We start from the raw sequence: 18,058 nt of genomic DNA, 5'->3' as shown, positions 1-18,058 counted from the left end.
GGATGAAGTACATAGATGTGAGAGGAGAGACAACATTATAAGGAGTGCACTAGACTTAAGGACAGCAAATGCACTGCATAGGTAAAGAGATACTTTGTCTAATATACAATACTAGCTGGTACCCGCGACTTCGTCTGCGGTGATTGTAGCAGTGGGAATATACAGGGGTGGGTAAGGTTTTCATACTGTGTATAAGGGATGGGATATGAAATGTAACTTTGTATCTTGTTTTTGCTGTAATTCAGAGAATACGTGAGACTTTTGTGTTGAAGTTAATTTGTATTTGAGCTGCTATATATACGGTGTTGTGAGAAACTTTACATAGTGACTTTGGGACTGAAGTATTTGAAGTTAACCCTTTCCCGCCGATGGCATTTTTTGATTTTGGTTTTTCGTTTTTGACTCCCCTCCTTCTAAAGCCCATAACTTTTTTATTTCTCCGTTCCCAGAGTCATATGAGGTCCTAATTTTTCTGGGACAAATTTTTCTTCATGATGCCACCATTATTTATTCTATATAATGTACTGGGAAGCAGGGAAAAAATTCAGAATGGGGTGGATTTGAAGAAAAAATGCATTTCTGCGACTTTCTTACGGGCTTTGGTTTTACGGCGTTCACTGTGCAACCAAACTGACATGTCCCCTGTATTCTGTGTTTCGTTACGATTCCGGGGATACCAAATTTATATGGTTTTATTTACATTTTGACCCCTTTAAAAAAGCCAAAACTATGTTAAAAAAAATTTTTTGTGAAAAGTCGCCATATTCCGACAGCCGTAACTTTTTTATACGTCCGTGTACGGGGATGTATAGGGCGTCTTTTTTTTGCGGGACCGGGTGTACTTTGTAGTTCTACTATTTTCGGGAAATGTTATTGCTTTGATCACTTTTTATTCAAATTTTTATCAGAATCAAAACAGTGAAAAAACGGCGGTTTGGCACTTTTGACCATTTTTCCCGCTACGGCGTTTACCAAACAGGAAAAATATTTGTATAGCTTTGTAGAGCGGGCGATTTTGGACGTGGGGATACCTAACATGTATGTGGTTCACAGTTTTTAACTACTTTTATATGTGTTCTAGGGAAAGGGGGGTGATTTGAATATTTATTCCGTTTTATTTGTTTTTATTTTTTTTTTACTTTTTTAAAACTTTTTTTTTGCATTTATTAGACCGCCTAGGGGTATTGACATGGGTGGGCGGTGTCGCGGATTGTCAGAGCGGTGGGGGTCGGCAAACATGGCTGCTCCGGAGCGTTATAGAGCGCCTCCTGGAGTATCGTTAAGGTGAGGGACAAAGTGGTAAAGTATATGTATATGTGATTGTGTGGGGTTAGGGGCGAGGCTGTAGAGGGCAATATGAATTTTGTGGCTTGCTATGGTCCAAAGTGTGTGAGATTGCAGAGATGGTGGTGTGAGTTTGGGTTTTGTGGGGGTCCTGGCACAAACGTATGTGCGCTATTGTGATGAAAAGTAGCCTATTGCGCAATCGGGTGTATTAACTATGTTTGTGGAAACTTTCAGCCAAATCGGTCGAGCGGGTTTTGCGTGATTGAGGAACAAACATCTGAACATCCAAAACTCACAAACCCACAAACTTTCACATTTATAATATTAATAGGATATGAGTTATATTTACTGTACAGTAGATACATTTCATTGTTGCCTGAAAGCAGATGGGGAAATAGGCTGTGAAAGGTTCTGAACAATGTTAGCTACAATGATCAGGACTGCTTTGATGAAACACTTGGTATACCATATAGGAAATATTTTACAACGATGTAATATTGGAGGCAATATGCAGTTTATTTGCTGGAAAGTCCAAAAGATCCTACTAGGACAGCAGTGATGATGAGACTTGGTATTATTATATAGATACCTAATTTGGTGTTAGCTGGGTCCATAATATAAATTTTATTTCTACTGATATTTTACATTTTTGTAACTATGTGATGGCAGATTTTTGAAGACTGAATTCAGTTCAACACTTTAATACATATTTGTAACACAAGGCTGAACAAAGCTCTGATGTCATTTCAACCCTATATGGATTCAATGGCTTTTATCCAGTCTTTAATGCACATTTTTTTCTACATACCAATTCTATTGCAAAAATGGCAGACAATAACTTAAGCAATATTCCTCTTCCATTGATGCCTGTTAGGAGAATAACTGACATAGAGGATGTATTGCAAGAGTATGGTGGAGGTGAGTTCTTAGTGAGTGTAAAGACATGAGGAGAATGCTCTGACTGTTAAAGGGCTTGTCTGGACTTTTTATAGCCTATCCTCAGGAAATACCTTAAAGGTTGCTATAAATACTTGATCAGCATGAGGGGGTAGGGGGGATTGGGTGTGAAAGCTGGCTCCTGGGTTCATAAGCTCTACAGAGCTGTACAAAAAGCTGTCCTCTGTATAGCAGCTGGACACCATAACTATAGCTCACCTCCCATTGAAGGCAGGGGCAGCTCAGTGATGGTGGTCAATGTAAATGGATTGGTTGTTACGTAAAGTCTCTCTATGAAGATACAGTTCCTTTTGGTGACGTGGCTTGGCAAAGGTACTTAACTTGAAGAAAGAGAATTCAGACCTTGTGCAGAACACAGTCCTTGTTGCAGTACACAGACCCTTTGAACAATAATAAATATAATCCATAAGGTTGTAGCAATATTTACATTCCAATGGGTAGCGGTCCACCTGCTTGTTGTCCACAGTAAGTTTACCCAGTCACTGGAAATCTACTGGATAAGGATGTGCAGTACAAGAGTTATGTCCCAGCACAGCTTAGGTCCCATTCACATGGACTCCACGTCATAATCTGCCCCCTCACAATGGTGGTCTATGTAGACTGCTAGCTAACTGATTCAGCTGCGTCGTCCGCCTTGCGGCAGCACGCTCCGCACTAGGCCCATTCATTTGGGTCTAATCTGGAGCGGAAAGCCGCAACAGGATGTCATGGACTGATGACCACCATGCCCCTTGCCCAGTTTGAAAAATATTGGTGTCGAGATCAGCTACAACCATGCAATCCTCATGAGCATGTGACTCTAATTGCCAGCAATGGACAAGAACTTAAACAGGTGGGATACTTCCTAGCCACCCTTAAGATTGGCAAAACCAAACTGAAGGATCAAGGGATTGTCATTGTGGACGTTGCCAAAGACAGAGACACTCCCTCCATCATTATTGGGACCAATGTCCTAGTTAATTGTTTTGACGAAGCCATTGCTACCTTGTCTGACACTCTTCAAATAGCCGCTCCAAAAGAGAGCCACATCTACCATAAGGCCATTAAGGTTTTGGTCCAACAACAACAGGTCCAACTTTCCCAAGGTGAGATTGGAAAAGCTAGGGTGACTGACGCTAGACCCATCATTTTACCACCTGGTCATGTGATGATGGTCTGGTGCCGGGCCAGGTTTGGTGTCAAAGGCAGGGATTACTCTGTGCTCATCGAGTCAATGCCTACGGATCGTACAGTTATTGCTGCCCGTAGTTTGGCTAAGGTGACCCATGGACGAGTCCCTGTACAATTGTTGAATTTTGGGGATTTTGAAGTTACATTACCTCGGTATACAGTGGTTACCAAATTATCTAGAGTTCAGAGAGTCCATTGTGAAGCTCATAACACCAATTCACAACCCACAGATAACCCCAATGGGGAGCAAAAAGAATGGTGGCAAGAGATTCACCTTGGAGCCCCTGAGATGCCTTCATCTCAGCTGGAAGGGGTATTGCGGGTAGTTCACGAATTTAAACACATTTTCAGCAAATCCCCTATGGACTTTGGGCATGTCACTGCAGTGGAACACACAATTCAAACTGGTGATCATCCTCCCATCATCCTCCCATCAAGGAAAGACATAGGCCCATTCCCCCAGCACAATACCAACAAGTAAAAGGCTTACTCCAAAACATGAAGGATTCCGGTGTCATAAGGGACAGCCGAAGCCCTTGGGCTGCTCCCTTAGTACTCGTCAAAAAGAAGGATGGTACCATTCACCTTTGCGTGGATTACCGCAAATTGAATTACATCACCCACAAGGATGCATATCCGCTGCCCCGGATAGAGAAGTCCCTTGCAGCTCTTCAGTCTGCAGCCTACTTCTCTGTCCTGGACCTTACCAGTGGATACAGGTCCCTATGTCCCCAGCTAATGCTGAAAAAACTGCCTTCACAACACCAATGGGTCTGTTTGAATTTGACCGGATGCCATTTGGGTTGTGCAATGCGCCTGCCACATTCCAACGGCTCATGGAGTTCTGTTTAGGTCATCTAAACTTTGAGTCTGTCCTGTTATATCTGGATGATATAATTGTTTACTCCAGGACATATGCAGAGCATTTGGATCACCTTGCGAGAGTTTTTTTAGTCTTTGGATCGCTATGGTCTGAAACTCAAGCCTTCCAAATGCCATCTCCTAAAATCTGAAATCCAATACCTGGGACACATTGTGAGCACTGATGAGGTGTCACCAGATCCTCAGTACACTGAACGGATACGCGACTGGCCAGCTCCTGAAACGGTAAAAGACACCCGTAGATTCCTTGGGTTCGCCGGTTATTATCACCGATTTGTAAAAAACTTTGCCCGGATTGCTGCACCCTTACAGGCTGTACTGGTAGGTCAGTCTACCACCCGATCTGGTAAGAGTCCAACTATCCAATGGACCCCTGAAATGCAAAAAGCATTTGATGAGTTAAAAGCGGCCTTAGTCTGTCCAAATGTCCTTGCTTACCCTGATTACAGTAAACCATTCATTCTGCAAACAGACGCAAGTAAAACTGGACTTGGTGCTGTCCTTTCACAGAAAGTCGTTCGCTTCGGGCGACTGAACGTAATGAGTCTAACTATAGCTCCTTTAAGTTGGAGTTTCTGGCCTTGGTTTGGGCGGTTACCGAAAAATTCCATCATTATTTCACAGCCACTGCTTTTGTTGCATACACAGATAATAATCCTCTGACCCATCTTAGCACTGCCAAATTGGGAGCAATTGAGCAGCGTTGGGCTTCACGTCTTGCCAATTATCAGTTTACCTTAAAATTCCGTGCAGGGAGAGAGAATGTTAATACTGACATTTTGTCTCGGTTACCCCAAGAGTCAACTAATGACCTAGATGACCCTGACATATGGGAAGAAATTGAACTCCCTGACTTCTATGACAAAGTCACTCAACGTGTTAGCCAAAATGTCCAGACCAAATATTGTAATCTTCAGACCATGCGAGTTGAGTCCCTCCATCATATGGATTGGGAACAAGTCCAAAAACAAGATCCAACATTGCAAAGATTAAAAGACCTTTTAAAAGATTCTAATTCAATAGGTCCAGATAACAATGCAAGCCCTGAATTTCAAAATCTTTGGCGAGAGCCCGGTCGTTTAACCTATCTGCAGGGAAAACTGGTCCGCCGTTATGTAAATCCTCGTACCCATGAGTGAGTGTTTCAGATTGTGATACCAAGACAAGACGCTCCTTTGATCTTGGATGCGTATCATAATCAGTCAGGACATTTCAATGCCCAAAACACAGAACGAACCATTAAGGATTGTTTCTACTGGGTGGGAATGCGCCCTCAAAATTGAACTGTGGTGCTGGGATTGTGCACAATGTGCTTTGCGGAGAGGATCTAACCAACGGGCCCCTCTACAGCGCATTGTCACAGTCAGACCACTAAAGTTGGTAGCACTTGACCACGTCAAGTTGACACCAAGTCGGTCAGGTTACACTTATGCACTAACAATGATTGACCATTTTTCAAAATTCATGGTTGTAGTCCCAGTAAAAGATCTCACTGGTAAAACAGCAGCTCGGGAATTCCAAAGACATTTTGGGCAACCCTACGGTCATCCTGAAAAGATCCTTACTGATCAAGGTCCTGCATTTGAGTCAGAGCTTTTTCAAGAGTTCTGCAACCTCTATGGGTGTCAAAAGATCCATACTACAGCCTACCATCCCCAGGGTAATGGGCTTTTTGAAAAAGTCAATCAAATCATTATCAACATGCTGAGAACAGTTGCCCATGAAAAACGATCTGTGGCCAGAGCTATTGCCAGAGATCACTGAGATATATAATAACACCAGACAGGATTCCACAGGGTACACTCCTGCATACCTCCTTAGAGGACAGTTAGGACAGCTCCCCACTGATCACCAAATGGGAGTGATTACAGAGGTTAGGTCCCCACCTTTACCAAATCACACTTGGGTAGCAGAAAGACTAAGGGTTAATAGAGATCTTCAGGAACTTGTGTGTAAACCTCTGGACCAGGCTAGACACAAACAGGCTCTCCAGTATGACAAAGGAGCAAATGCTCAACCCTTGCAACCTGGAGATAAGATCCTAAAAAGGCGACATGTTAGGCATCATAAGTTAGAGGATTGTTGGGAAGACAAAGTTTATGTTGTCCAAGAGGCACCACATGATAACCCTAAAGTGTGTAAAATTGTTCCAGAGGATGGAGAAGGTCCATCCCAGTTAGTGTCTCGAGATGATCTAAGTCTGTTCCTCCTCTTATACAAGTCCTAGAGTGACCCGTCGGTTACCGGCTACTCCACACGCTCTGTCACAACCAAGACGGACATTACCCTGTATACCCATTCCTGGCCAACATGGTAAAGAATTAGGACTTGCTCTGGTTTCCCCTAACTTATACTTCTTTGTGAGACCTATGGTTACACCGTTGCAAAGAGAGATTCCTTCTGTGTTAAGGGAAACAAGTGACTCCATTTCCCTAGAGGACTTTGTATCAGAGACTCCAGACACTCAGGTACTCCCTGTTGACAGAGAGGAGGCCTCAGAGCCTGAAACAATTTCTCAAAGGAGATCCCAAAGGGTAAACAAGGGTAAACCCTCAGTTCGCTACAGCCCTTAAAGGAGCATGCCAAGATCAGCCATAGTATAAAGAAAGCATTGGAACCGCACACTAATAATGGATGAATTTGGGTGCTAGCAGACAGGGAGTCCTGCGACTCGAATACAATGTAGATAAATGCTGCTGCACACCAATTACGTGAAAAGGTGAACAGTTTATTGAAGCATAGACGCCATGAACAAGTTTGTAAAGCATACAAGAATATAGTAGTCACTAGATTTTTTTTTTTTTTTGGCGCCGCCCCCCTGAGGGGCTTGGCTGCCTTGATGCAGTGCTCCAAGCTGGGAGCAAACTTTTCTTTCCTTTTTCACTCTTTTTCTCTGTAACTTCAAGAATCCGGTAACCAAGCAATCTAGCACTATGAATTTAGCAACTATAAATCGAATGGAAGACCCTGTGGAGTTTTTTGTTCCTTTTGTTTCCATTGTAAAGCATGGACTCAAGACCTGGTTCAGCTGGTTTCCACATGTGCCTGTTACCATCCCCCCAGCTAGGACAGCATGGCTCAACATGCGGCATGGAGGAAAACCTACATGGAAATGCGGACTTCTTCCTTCAAGGAGATGATTTCTGGCGTCAATTGCTGTTGTGTGAAGATGCTACAGCTGACTGGTATTTCTTTCTATTACTGTGGACACGTGGGACACTGTTACAACCTGGGAACCTACAATCACCCACCTACCCCAGGAGTTATGGAAGCTTGGCAAGAGAGCAGCACCATGTATACCTGGATGGTCTCTGACTTCCTTGGGGCAGTAGAACACTGTGGTAAGGAGGAGGAGGAGGGCTTGTGATGAAGGACATTTGGGGCATTTTATGTGGTTAAAAGGACAATAGTGCTGATACAAGATACCAAACTATCAGCTGTGAGCAGGAGATCTCACCACCTACCAAAGGAACTGCCACATGTTATCATGATAGCTGCTTATGTCCCCCACCTCTGCAAAATTTCTGCTTGTTATATCCACATGCTGTGACCCCCCCCCCTCCTCGTGTCCTACAACCAAGTCGGCTTTATTATTATTATTATTATAATTATTATTATTAACATCAATCTGCACAGAGAACTAAATGATCCTGCAGTGTGTCTGTGTTTCTTTCTTTTTTTTTTAGTTGCTATGATTCCTAGGATTTCTCTATCTGCCATGAGCTTCTATGTGTTTCTCTCTTGTTATATACTACTGTACCATCTATGAAACTGTATCACTGAAATTTCCCCATTGTGGGACTATTAAAGGAATATCTTATCTTATCTTATCTTAAACATGCTGTTTCGGTCACAGACCTTCATCAGATAAGATCTAGCGTACTGCAGAGACGCCATGACTCCAATGCGCACTCTGCAGTACGCTAGATCTTATCTGATGAAGGTCTGTGACCGAAACGTCATGTTTATTACAATGATCTAGTGACTACTATATTCTTGTATGCTTTACAAACTTGTTCATGGCGTCTATGCTTCAATAAATTGTTCACCTTTTCACGTAATTGGTGTGCAGCAGCATTTATCTACAAGATCAGCCATAGTAGACTGTGCATTTCAGCTGATCATCTGCCTTGGAAACTTTGTTTATCTTCACTTCAACAAATAAACCATATACCTGGTGCCATAGTGGCGACACCATGCTTGGACTGCCCAAAGTTCTACCTCTATGTTTATTATTTGGTCCTAACCAATTGAACGTTTATTCCATTTACTTTGGACTATGGGATATTTAAGCCATTGACTGTTTTCTGTGTTATTGGTAGCCCGAGGACGTGCTACATTCAAGAAGGGAGGGATGTAACCCCCTCACAGGAGTTACTAATGGTTATTTGGCCATAGAAGTGCCTTACATGTTATGATAGTTTGTATATGTTGTCATGTTCATTCTGTATTCATTTGTGTAATGTTGTTAAGCTGTTGTTCTCTGGTATCACTTGTCCTAGTGAGCTGTGGTCTCCATAGCAACATGGTGAGTGGATCTGTAGCTGGAACAGGAAATAGTCATAGCAGAGAAAGGAAGTAGTATTCTGTAAGCAGCCAGGGAAGGAGAAGGAAGGAGAAGTGTGGCAGTGGCCATCTTGTGTTTAAGACACTGTGTGCTGTGAGGATTGCCACAGCAGCAGCAGGGCAGAGAAGCTGTGACAGCGCCCTGCATCATTATGAGTAAGAGGACAGGATTATATCAGGCTAAGCAGAGCTATAACCCTGGCAGCCTGCACCTACCTCTACAAGGTAAATGAGCCCCTGCAGTAAACCAGAATCTGGATCTGCAGACATCTTACGCTGGGTTCACACCTGCGTCTGGGGTCTCCGTTCTGTGGTTTCCGTCTTCTACATGCCAGAAGACGGAAACCACAGACCGGGTCCGGCCGTGCGTGGCGGTGAGCGTTTTGCGCTCTCCGCCGCGAAACCGGATTTTTTTATCTGGACACAGAGTACTGCATGTCCGACTCTGTGTCCGGATTATAAAACCCGGTTTCGCGGCGGAGAGCGCAAAACGCTCACTGCCGCGCACGGCCGGACAGCTTTCTCACCCATTCAAATGAATGGGTGAGAAAGTATCCTGCAGGCTTCCGTCTCCTGCATCTGTTTTATGCAGGAAACGGAAACCTGCAATAAGGACCGACGACGCAGATGTGAACGAGCCCTTAGACTCTCTGCTAATACACGGGAAGGTGTCATCCAGCTACAAGCCACTGTGCCACAGCTCACTGCTACAGGACAAGTTAACCAGCAGATACCTGTTACAATAAAGCAGTGAGCACTTCTACTGATCCTGGCCTGGACATTGCCTTCCTTGCAGCTAAGCCCTGGGCACAAGCTCTTTGTTGGAGGGAGCACTGGCACCCACAACACCATCTCCAGCCCAGGGACCAGTGTGTGTCTCAATACTCCAACTGGCGTCACATCTAACTGACTCTGCCTATTACCCTGTGCACCTCTCCTGGGGGTTCTGGTGCCTATAAGGTCACCGTGACAGTCCAGCTTCCTGCACGGTTCTCCCGGGGTGGTCGCATATGCACACATGGAATTGCGTGTGAACTTAGCCTTATTGTCACTCCAGTTATCTAACAGGACACTGTCTCTGGTCCAAGCAGTTTCAGTACTCAAACATTCATAAATAAAAAGTATCATTCCAGTAAGTAGTGTTACTAAAGTCTTGTGGGCCCCAGTGCAATCTTTTGTCTGGGACCCCCTACCTCATCCCTACAGGGAATTCTTGATAGTGATGGTTACTAATGCTAAGGAGTTTAATCCACTTTAGTGTGGTTAGGGTAATCTGTGGGTCTCCTTGGTTTATGGGACAGATGGAAGTTGCAATCTCAATATTGATGCCAGTGCTTATGGACCCCTAAGGCTCCTGGGCCCCGGTGCGATTGCACCCTCTGCACCCCTTCAAGTTATGCTCTTGATTCCAGTACATCTAAAGGGATATATAATGTGATATATGGAATAGAAAGCTGAAGCAGAAAACTACAATGCAGACTACAATGCAGTGCTTTAATTGTGTACCATATTGCAGTTTGTTCACAGAATTGAAGTAGAAACATGTGTAATCCTATAATACAGTTAAGTAGTAGAGTTTCTCAATTTTTTTTGTTTTTTTCTATTAATTATGAAGCCATAGTAACATTTATTTAGGTAGCACAGTAAACATTTTGTGTCCATTCAGGTGTTTTAGCGGTAAAAACAAAATAATATTAGTAAATTTTATATTTTTTGAAGTGCAAAAGTACTGCCAACATGCGAGTACAGTGTACTGGGAATGCCGCCAGGCGTCTTGGCAAACATGGCAGTGCAGCTGGCAAAGTTTCCTCTGAGAATAGTGCCCATTCATAGCAAAGTTTTAATCCAAAGTGAGTACGCTTTAACCTGTTCAACGCAAATGTTCTAAGCAGTATTGTCATAGGTTTATGTGCCACTTACTCAGCAGGAAATGAGTTCAATGTTTGCTCTATTGTAATGTCTATATTTAAAAGACAGGTTCATGAAAAGTAATTGTATGTATTATGAAGAGCCTATATAGCAAAACCCAAGTACTCCCTGATCAAATAAATTACATGAATATACCCCCAAGGCTATTATCATGCAATCATACAAAGAGGGACAAAAAATCTAAAATGATATATTTCTATATTACATATTTTTTGTCCTGGCCCTCTTTTTGGTTTTGGATGTAATTTGCTGTTGGTGGTCAAATTTGATATTGAGATGTATTGGTGTTTTATATATAATAATACATGACAGCATTAGGACAGAGTAAGAAATCCTACTGACATGGTGTGCATTCTCCGATGTACACATACCAAGGGCTGAGAACCTAAGCCTTATAATGTATTACACACCCTCACCTTTACGATTTTTTTAAAAGCTTTTCTACATTTCCTTCTTTTCTAGACACATGGCTGATAAACAGCTTATCAGAGTTGTTCAGGTGAATTTACCATTGATTCTCCTGTGGAGTTTTTTTGTTGGATTATGCTCATAGCTTTCCAACATCATTTACGCCCCCTGCTTACCCTCGCAAAAAAATTGTGACTTTTTATGTTTCGTACGCCAGAAAACTGGAGTACAAGGTATAATAAATCTGCCCCCCGTGTTTATACAAGCTCTGTGCACAAAGCTTTGTACACCTCTAATACACACATAAGGATCCATAATAGAGAATTAAATCTACAGTATTAGGTTAAGGCCACACAGACTGCATAGAAATGCCTCAGCTGTAGAAATGTGTGGGGGCTCTTTAACTTCAACCCCACCCAAATATTCAGACACAAACTTGGACTCTGATGTGGGTTAACTTGGGGTTGGCCACAGCTATATTGTTGCTAGGGAACAGGAAAATATTTCTAATTTTTTAATTAGCCATATAAAAGTAAAGAGGAAAAGTATAACAAAGAGATCTGAATGGCAGCCTGCCGGCCATGGAGATCCGCAACTGGTATTTCCTCCATGACAACTGCCAGTTGTGACAATCCACCAGCCGCCTGCCACAAGATTACCACAAACACATTTCAGAACCTATAAAAAGAGGTGGCTTAGTGGTTTACAGTCTAGAATGTGCAGGCTCCCACTTCCCCTACTCTCTAGTGTGGTATACCTCACAAGGAAACACCTTCAATAGCCTGGGAAAAAGTTCTTCTCTACTTAAAAATAGAAGGACAGATAAACTAACAAATATTACACCATGAATTCTGGCAAAAAAAATGATGCACATGTTTTACACCTCATTTTCTTTGTGTTTTACAAACTTTTTAACAGTTTGTATCACTTATACAATATGTGAAATGGTGCATGGCATAATATGCTAAACTGTGAGCCAGAAATTGCACTAAAAACTGTCAGCCATTGTACCAAATTGTTGCGCCAAAATTTGGTTGTATAATAAATGAACTAAGATATGGTGTAAAGTTAGACTAAACGTATACCAGATTTTCACACAGTATTAGACTAAGTCTAAAAGGTAGGTCCTTTGCAGATGACCGTTGCCTAGGTCAGTTTGCTATCTGAGTTTTTATCCTGGATGGCACACTAACTCATTCATTTCTATCAGCCCATGACCATGCCCATGACCATGTATTATACGGATCAGTGTGCGGGCTGACAGTCTGGACTGTAAAACTTAAAACAGGTTCTATTCCTGTCCTGTTTTGTGGCAATGCTTCTGCGGCTGCTATTGAATGAACGGGGCCGTGCATGCATGGCTTGTGCACAGGTGGCATACGGATGGTGCCCATGCACTGTCCATAGCATTCAATCATGGCCAGCAGTGAGCACACATTCATGTGCAACTAGTCTTAGGGTAAGTTCACACCAGGTTTTTTGGACCGGAACCTGAATGGGTCTAATACGGAGGAGGGAGTGTCTTCAGACCGAGTCAACTCGCGATTGAGCACCTCGCTTCTTTTTTCCAGGAGCCGTAAGAAACGGCTCCCGTAAAAAACTCCCTGAGCAGCTCCGATTGATTTCAATGGGAGCCGTCTTTTTGGTCAGGATTTTGAGGCAGATACGGCCTAAAAATCCTGACCAAAAAACTCCATGTGAACTTACCCTCAGCTAGTTTTAGTTTATCTGCCTCACAGTCCCTCAAGGCCCCTGCAGTGAATACCCCCCCTTTTCCCTGTTTTCTACAGTCCTAGGCCAAGCACTTATGTGCCTGATGGCCTTCAAGGACAAGTCTGCTACAGGATTGTCATAGGTGATATTCCGCATTGGCGGAAACCAGGCAAAATTGTTTGGTCTCCACTGCAGATTTCACATGTTTCCCATGCGGCCGGTTCAACTTTTACCCTTTGTATTGAGTTTTTGACCATATCACACTTCACAGCAGCACTGTCTCCTTCTGGTTTAAAAAAAAAACAAAAACGAAAACCGAACACAGACATGGCATCAAAACTGAAATTGGCAAATCCAACAATATACAAAAAATGAAATACCTCTAGTCTATTATTTTTCTCCATTGCAATTTAATAATGTTATTTTTCATAAAGGATTTTAATTATTTCTGATATACATTTATTTCACTTTTGGACAAATGCTCAATCTATTTTATTTTTTATGTTAGGTACTTTAGATTTTTTGGACACTAAAAATATCATAAAGCAATTTAGCGTTATTATGTAGTATAGTACATTGGACTTCTGGGAGGGTGAATGGTTCTCCCTTACCATGAAATGCTGCTTCACGGATTATGCTGAGCGAATGTTAAAACCCTTCGCTGAGACAAGCTCATCGTTTACTGAAGCCCTATGAGCCTGGATCCAGGCTAAGGTCTGTGTAATGCTGCAGGCTGCAGATCGGGTTTCTTTTGTACGAAGAAAGGAGCAGGTGGCGGTGAAATTGGAATAGGAATGTCATGGTTCATATACTATTTCTGCCGAAATTCTAGCATTCTTGTGAAGTGAGGATTATGAAAAAAAGGGTGCATTGTATCCTGGATGGAAAATACATGACTAAAATTAGTCCAAAGTATTTCAAGCAACTGAAGATTCATACGTAGTCCATGTCTTCTCTTTCCAGTACCAAACTATGATACTTGGTGGTCTTTTCTATTAGAAACTCAATCCATTTTGCTTCTAATATAGAAGTGTCTAAGATATTGTTTATAGTTATCTGGTAATAAGATTTCAGCTTGCATGAATTGTCCAGGATTAGAAATGTTTTTTTCCTGAAATAACGCCATTCTTATTGAATGGCTATGTCTAGTAGTGCAGCTCATGCCCATACTAATGTTGGTGTTTCTGGAAAATGGAAACTTTGCAATCATGGAAAACCCTGTTATTTCATTGACATAAATATTGTCACTTTGCATACAGATGCATGCAAAAATTAAGAGTTCCTTCCTGACGCATGTGGCAATCATACCAGATCAATATTCAAGTAGCTTGTTTCATGTTGCTTGTGATGATAGAAGCCCACCTTTGCATTTATCCTGGATTATATTGTTCATGTACATCATTAGTGAATATTGTTTATGCATGTACCATCAGTACATTACGTTGGTTCGTGTGTATTAACTCTCTGTAATCACAAGACCAGTCCTATAACGCAATTGATCAAGTATGGCCGCGCTTATTAGGAGACCTTGAAACCTCAGGAAATTTCAATTCAAGCCGAGCTCTTGTTGCGCCTGGCAGGGCGCAAAATAAGAATATTGTCTGAGTATAATAGGCAGCATCCACAAAATATAATGGGGAAAGAATTCCTCAATGTATAAATCAGCCACCGCTCCCTCAGTGTAGACAAATATCGATACACAGATATGTAGACAAGAGAAGATTTATTGTAAAAGATGACATGTTTCGGGGTATTTTTGGTACTCTATGAGTGCCACCCCTTCATCAGATCTCTTAATGGCAGTGTGTATTTGGTGGAACACCCTGTTTTTCCTATTTTCCATGGACTCCTCAAAGTCCACAAAGGCATTATTCCTCCACCCCTTCTTCCTATTATTGCTGGCATTTCATCCCTCAACGAACGCATTAGTGAATGGGTGGACACACTTTTACAGCCCTTAGTCAGCAAAATACCTGGATTTTTACGTGATTCCAAACAAGTTCTACAAACATTTAATAACTGATACTGTAAAATGCAGCAACGTACAACGTGAGAACTTAGCATTGATGTTATAAACTATATTTACTAATACTGAGGCTGAAGTTTCATGCTGCAGCAATTCATAGAGTTAATGGTTACACAATTTTGAAGGTAATATCTATAAAATCATGCTTCTGCTGGCCACCTTAGATGTGCAAGGTCTCAGTCACATGTGGCTGCTACAGATAGGGAGTTTAGTCTAGTTAAAACCCTTTTGGCTTGAGACTGGGAATTATTTCCTCCAATCGGTGAGGATGATCTCTTGTCCTTTCAGGTGACCTTCCAATGCGTATCTGCATTCCCAATAGAGGGCAGCATAACAGAGGCACTGTCTCCCTGTTTACATCTTGGGAGACAGATTTGCATATTCTTCCCATGTTCCCTTGCAGTGGAGCAACTATGGCTGTATTAGTCTCCACACACCTGAAAAGGTGGTCTCTCCCTAAGAAGTGACATTATCCCCATTATCTGCATACAGTCCTACAGTGAACAGATAAAGGCAACAGTCCCATGTTGTTGAATGCTGCTTTTTTGTTGGGGACTTATAGTAAAAGTTTAGTACTACTATATTTTTTTTTTATTGGTACTCAGGAGTTTTGTGTTATCCCTCTGACACAGCATTGACAAAGTAGCAAAACGTAAGGGTCTGTAAGTAGGAAAATCGGCATTAATCTACTCACAGCACCTTATAGGGTTTCTGATATTGTTTCTAAATTTGTCTTTGTTTTGACTGCTGTTCCATTCCTAAGAATTTTCTTGCTTCAGTGTTAAAGTCCTTTTCCAGGGGATTCGGCAAGTGCACTACTGAATGTACTGGGCATGCCTACCGACGTGGAGGGTTCTGTCAGCCATTACTGGCATGGTGAACATACCTTTTTTGTGTCAAGATGCAATCTTGATGCTTAGAGAAATCAACTTTTGAGTTACGGTCCCACGTTGCGGAAACACAGCTTTGTTGTTGCAGATTTTGCTGTGTTTTTTTTTGTTTTGTTTTTGAGCCAAAGCCAACAATGGCTCCAAATGAATGGGGAATATATAGAAAGTACTTATGCTTATATTTTCTGATCAATCCATTCCTAGTTTTGGCTAAAAAAAAATGCAGCAAAATCTGCAACAAAAAAAGATGCACTTCCTCAAGGTGGAGCCTCCCTCAGCCTAAATCTAAATGCAAATAAGCCATTTGGTGTGACTGTATGTGTCAGAGCACCTGTTTTTACCTGATCCCCACACATTGGAATCTATCAATCTTTATTTTAGGGATCGACACTTGTTGGCATCCATGGCAGAACAGTGCTTCAGCAGGTGTGGCCACAATCTAGAAGCACTAAATGGGGGATTTGCATTTAGATTAAGGCCTTATTCACATGTCCAAATTTTATGGATGTGTGAGGTCTGTGATAAGCTCAGGCAGCACTCCATCCTGTTCAATTGCGGGTAGTGTGCTCTTTGTAGTTGTTCTGTTACTCACATATGTTAATAAAAGATCAACTTTCTAATTTTTAAAATTTCCTATACTTTAGGCCGGGTTCACACTGGGTTTTTTGGGCTGGATATTGACGTGGAATCCACGTCAGAATCCGGCTCAAAATACCGCCTCCCATTAAAATCAATGGGAGATGGTCATTTCCTTTTCCGTGATGCTAGGTTCACACCTGCGTTCTGGTCTCTGTTCTGTGCTTTTCGTCTTCTGCATGCCAGAAGACGGAAAGCACAGACCGGGTCCGGCCATGAGCGGCAGTGAGTATTTTATGCTCTCCGCCGCGAAACCGGATTTTTTAATCCGGACACAGAGTACTGCATGTCCGACTCTATGTCCGGATTAAAAAACCCGGTTTCGCGGCGGAGAGCATAAAACGCTCACCGGCGCTCACGGCCGGACAGCTTTCTCACCCATTCAAATGAATGGGTGAGAAAGATTCCTGCAGGTTTCCGTCTCCTGCTCTGTTTTATGCAGGAAATGGAAACTTGCAGAACGGACACCTGGGCGCAGATGTGAACGAGCCCTGAGCGGTTTGTTCCCGCTCGCGGAAAAAAGAAGCGACCTGCCCTTTCTTCAGGCAGATTCTGTGGCTGATTGGTAGAATTTTCTATGGACAGATGAGACAAAAATCTAACTTTTTGGCAAGGCACATCAGCTCTATGTTCAAAGACAGAAAAATGAAGCATATCTTGAAAAGAACACTGTCCCTACTGGGAGACATGGAGGAGGCTCTGTTATGTTCTGGGGCTGCTTTGCTGCATCTGGCACAGGGTGTCTTGAATCTATGCAGGGTACAATGAAATCTCAAGACTATCAAGGGATTCAGGAGAAAAATGTGCTGCCCAGTGTCAGAAAGCTTGGTCTCAGTCACCGGTCATGGGTCTTGCAACAATAGAATGACCCAAAACACACAGCTAAAAACACCCAAGAACGGCTAAAAGGAAAACATTGGACTATTCTGAAGTGGTCTTCTATGAGCCCAGACGTAAATCCTATTTGGCATTTTTGGAAGAAGCTGAAACATGCTGTCTGGAGAAGGCACCCTTCAAACTCAGTTTGCTCATGAGGAGTGGGCCAAAATACATGTTGAGAGGTGTAGAAATCTCATTGACAGTTAAAGGAATTATGTGATTGCCCCAAAAGTTTGTGCAACAAATTATTAAGTTAAGGGAACCATCATTTCTGTCCAGGCCTGTTTCATGAGTTTTATTTTTTTTAAGAGTTCTGTTGAAGTGAAAAGCAATGTCTGACTTTCACTTGTTCATTTTCATAGAATTTTTATTTATTATTACTCTTGTCAGATTCAGGTTATTTCTGTGACCATTGTGTGTTTTTCTTTCATTAAATGAGGGGAACCAACAATTTTGTCCACGTGTCTGTCTATCTATCTATCTATCTATCTATCTATCTATCTATCTATCTATCTATCTATCTATCTATTAGTCTATCCATCCATCCATGATAAGAAATGACAAGCATAAACAGTTCTTCGAAATCAGGAGAGTTAATGTTATCTATACATTGTAAAAACTGTTGTCATTTCACAGATTACATTAGGCCTAGATACATAGTGCTCGAAAATACAGCTCCCAGGAGATAGCGGAGATGGCCGGTGAAATAGTCTTT

Source organism: Leptodactylus fuscus, chromosome 2, assembly GCF_031893055.1.
Source record: "Leptodactylus fuscus isolate aLepFus1 chromosome 2, aLepFus1.hap2, whole genome shotgun sequence".
Classification (NCBI taxonomy): Eukaryota; Metazoa; Chordata; class Amphibia; order Anura; family Leptodactylidae; genus Leptodactylus; species Leptodactylus fuscus.
The sequence above is the reverse complement of the archived record's forward strand: the minus strand, read 5'-3'. Positions refer to the sequence as shown.